The sequence below is a fragment of the Heterocephalus glaber genome, unplaced genomic scaffold, assembly GCF_053883595.1.
Source record: "Heterocephalus glaber isolate CG9 unplaced genomic scaffold, H.glaber_assembly_v1.0 deba00001463, whole genome shotgun sequence".
NCBI classification, from domain to species: Eukaryota; Metazoa; Chordata; class Mammalia; order Rodentia; family Bathyergidae; genus Heterocephalus; species Heterocephalus glaber.
This window is the reverse complement of record NW_028258310.1, coordinates 127954-132627: the sequence shown is the minus strand read 5'-3', so window position 1 is coordinate 132627 and position 4674 is coordinate 127954. Positions and strand designations below refer to the sequence as shown.

Genomic DNA, 4674 nt, shown 5'->3' with positions numbered 1-4674 from the left:
TTAGTGAGATGACGATACATGCTTGTGATATATTGATAATGTTTCTGAAATAAATGATAAAGTGCAAAAAGTGAACTTACCTCAAAGATATCTAGTTAAAGATGGCGTATTTTAGTTTCAACACATTTTCAACTTGTATAATTCAGTGCCTAAACCTGTTTGCCACTTGTCATTCATAGTAACTGAAGTATAAGCAAAATTCACTTATCTGAATTATCATTTCAATCCTAAATTTCTTTTAACATGCTAATCTTGCCTAAGTTAGCTTTCTGGCTTTGAGCTTGTCTAAATTCCAAAGGAGAATGATAACCTAAAATTAAAGATAGATGTCAAGACAACACAGAAATACCCCAAATTTTCTTATTTTTTCAAATTTCTAATTTCAATTTAAAAAATCTGGATGAAATAATAAATCTTAATTTAGGATAAAGAACAGTTGCAATTATTAGTATAATTTCATATTCTTTCTTTTTTTTTTTGGTACCAGGGATCAAACTCAGGACCTCGCACTTGCAAGGCAGGCGTCAGCACCACTGAGCTAAATCCCCGGCCCCTCATATTCCTTCTTAATGGCTACATGATCCTTAAGCTTATTTGTAAGATGAGAAAAAGAAAAAAGGAAACTAAAGACTAAAAATTTCCACTGATGATTTAAAAAAAACCCATAATGTCAGCAGCTAATAATTCTGAAAAGTTTAAGAAGCATTAAAAATTAGCAGTAATTTTAAAAATCACAAAAACATTTACTTTAAATATTATGTCAAAATGTGTCCAAATATCCATATGTTCAGTTAACAGTTTTCTTGATTTGAAATTGTTCTAAGGACTTGAGAAACTAGAGAAAATTTAAAAAATAATAAGAATAGAAGCCCTACTAATTTAAAAGCCACTAGCTTTTGGCTAGCATTAGCACATAACCATGAAAAAGTTCGTGGAATGTTTTCTCATGGATGATGTTCATTAGCAGAAGTGTTTTGAATAGCAGTAGTGTTATCAGGGTCCAATAATGTTCCAAGGTAAGACTGCTCTCTAGGATCTAGCATTTGTTCAGGTTGGACTGGATGAACTATATTTGCAGGTTGAGTAGTAAGAGTATATTTTTCCAGAAAAGCTAAATCAGCTGCATGTGGATAATCAGTGGATTGTGGCTGTGGTGACAGGATCTCTTGAGAGGATGGCAGAAGTGTGGTAGTATGTTGAACTAGATCATTTGTAATATCGGGCATCTGAACTGGAACCACCGTTACTGGAACACACACTTCGGCAGACATATTCTGTAATATAGTCTTGGCTTCTGATTAATAAACTTTGGGCTGGTACATATATTGTTTTGTTTCTCTTTGAAAGATTTTATCATCAGATGAGTGTTCCACTGGCAAAGACACAAGTTTTTCCTCAGACATACATCAGGAGACTTAATTCCATAAACATGGTCAATGTGGTATTTTAGCTTGTCTTTTCACTTAAATGTTGCATTACAGTGCTGACAGTTGAAAGGTCGGGCATCAGAATGAATAACTAGGTGTTTTGTTAAAGTTTTCTTAATTCTAAAAGGCTGATTGCAAATTTGACACCTGTATGGCTTTTCACCTGAAGATGTCCAAAACTGCATTTCCAGACTTGATTTTTCTTTTAAAATTTTCTTACAAACATCACATTGATGAAATGTTGCTTTATATTTTTGCCACACTTTTTCTCCAAGGTGCAGACTTTTGTAGTGAACAGTGAGATGATCCCTCTGACCAAAACATTTTCCACATTCTTCACAGTGATGAGCCTTTTCACCCGAATGTATTTTTTGTGCTTAGTAACGTGGTCATGACGAATAAATGTTTTTCCACATTCATCACATTCATATCTTTTATCATCATGATGCACTCATAAGTGAAGTCTGTATGAACTTCCATGCTGAAAACTTTGCCCACAGATACTACAAAGATGAGGCTTTTTTCCACTGTGGATTCTCAAATGTTCTTTAAAAGTAGTTCTTTCTCGTACTGATTTCCCACAAATAAAGCAAGTCCATTTTCTCTTTCCACCATGAGTACATTCTATATGGTGTTTCAAATTTCCAGTGTTGTTGAACTGCCAACCGCATATATCACATGGAAAAGGATCCAGATGGAACTTTTCCTGATGCTTTAACTATGCAAACCATGATTGGAAATTTTCTTCACAATAGGTACACTTAAAAGGCTTATCATTTTTTAAATTTTTTTTATTTTTTATTGTTTGGTACCAGGGATAGAACTAAAAAGGCTTATCTTGAGAATGTAGAATCATACGTTCCTTCAAGTGTGGTCTTCGAGTAAAAGATTTCTTACAAATATCACATTTCCAACTTTATTAGTCTTCTTAATGGAAATAAATTCTTGTGCATTTTCAGGATGAAATCTCTTTACATGCTTGGCTAAAGTCTTCTCTTTTGCATGAAGTTTATTACAATAAGGGCACTTGTGCTCCTTCTTAGGAAATTCTCTTTTGCTGCTATGCCTCTTTCTGTGAACCGTTAGGTTAGACTTTGTTGAGTAGCTCTGGTGACAAACATCACACTCAAAGGGCTTCTCACCAGTGTGCACACAAGTGTGGTTTTCGTATTTCCCTATTCAGTCAAATGTTTTATCACATTTAGGACATTGCAATATTTTTTTGTTACTGTTTTGAATGACTACTGGAGTTAACCCTTCACGAATGTTTCCTGCAGAATCACCAGCTTCAGGTTCCTCTTCCTTATCATTATCTTTTTCACTTTGTTCTTCAATGTCAGAATATTCATCTGACATCTCCTCTTCTAGTTCATCTTCTTCAGCATTATATTCACTTCCAGGATCCTCTGAATCATTTCTGTCAGACTTTTCCTTATCAAAATTTTCTTGATTTAAATTGTCTGACCCGTCACCACTTTCTTGTTCATCATCACTGGTGTCAACAAATTTTACAGGACACTTCCGATTCCTTTTTGATCTTCTTGCTGAAAAACTTCTCTCCAGCATTTTTAACCCATGTTTTTTCCCTAATAAAAGGGACCTATGAGTTTTAGCCAAGTGATTCTATAAAGACTTTTTATAACAAAAATGTCTACTACTGAATTTGCACTGATGATTATTTGATAGTCTTCCAGTTAATTCATTTAGTGTTTCTTCTGGACTTTTTAGTTAGCTCTGATTAAGAAGTGGCAACATTTTCATTATTTAGTAGCTTAACTGTATCTATAATGTCCAAAAATTTTGCAGCCTCTAAAATGAGAGGAATTTCATATTTGTACACAAAGAACTCTGATGTGTAAAGAAATTCAAGCAAATGCTGAAAAACTGAATGTGTTACGTGATCCAGGGTGACAACATCAGTGCTTGGATTTTTACTCAAACATGCATGAAAATAACTACTGCCAACAGCAACCACTACTTTATGTGCATTAAATTATTTTCCTTCTACTATGATAAATAAATCACAGAAAGATGGTTGCTTCTGCTTATCATCATTTAAGTACTTTAGCAAATTCTTATTATACTGCAAAGAACTCAAAAGCTTTCTCTGATCTGGAGAGGGAGGAAGTTCTTAGTAACAGTGAAGAGCTTCAGGAGTTGATCTTTCTGTAGAATGAGTGGCCACTTGGTCACACTCCACTGCAACATTTCCTTCTGAAGAATCTTTATGATAGCCTAAATAGATCTTTCTCCTTTTCTTCATTGCAGTATAGCAATTTCAGAACAAGAAACTTCATAAGGCTCTTAAAGAGATTTATAAAGGAAAACTAGATTGTCTTGGATAACAGCTTCTGGAGTGGCGTGTCCAAGGGTTTCATGGTCGGGAACCCAGGGCTTCCCACTGGCTCCCTGCCACTGAGCTCCACTCTGTGGAGCTCTCTCCAGTGCCTACCCACTTCCCAGTTCAGCCCCCCACCTCACCCCCTCCCTCTGCTCCTTTCCCTCCCAGAGTCCAGTTGTACTAACTTTATTTTGTAAATTTAAATGAATTTAAACCTTGTCATGTTGTCTGTGAATAAAGACAATTTTGTTTCTTCCTTTGCCTACTGTATGCCTTTATTTTTCTTGCCTTTATGAACTAGCTGGAACCTCAAGCACAACAATGAATAGATGTGACAAAAGTAGATATTTCACCTTCTTTTTAATCTTTAGGGTAAACAATATTTTACCATTAAGATGCTAACTGTAGTTTTGTTTTGGTAGATTCCTTTATCAAGATGAAGAAGTTTTGATCTATACTTGGTTTCTTAAGTGATATTTTAGGGTGTTTTTAAAATTTATTTTTAACCAGGAATAGATTTTGCAAATGCTCATCCTATGTCTAACAAGTTGACCATATGTTGGTTTTTTTGTTTTGCAGATATGTAACTTTTGTGTCTTATTTTCCTTTCCTGGCTTCTTTATAATTGAGTTTTTTAATGATCTCTGTTTAGTCTCAATTTTTTGTTGTTTATTGGCTATAATTTTTTGTTCTGCTATTATAGTGGTTTTTTTCAAGTTTACAGTATATACTTTTCTTTATCCTAGTCCACTCTTAAATGATATTATGCCATTTCTTGTATAGTTTAATAATCTTACAATAGTATACTTCACTCCCTCTATTGTTATTATTTTATTATCTTTATTATATGTTTCTATGTGTATATTATAAATGTCATAATACACTGCTATTATTTTGTTTAAATAG

General features: G+C 34.0%; 1 pseudogene; it reads right to left on the bottom strand.

Moving 5' to 3' along the window:
• Positions 1–944: 944 nt before the first annotated feature.
• On the bottom strand, positions 945–3723 carry LOC101715254 (zinc finger and BTB domain-containing protein 41 pseudogene; annotated as a pseudogene).
• Between the last annotated feature and the right edge of the window lie 951 nt (positions 3724–4674).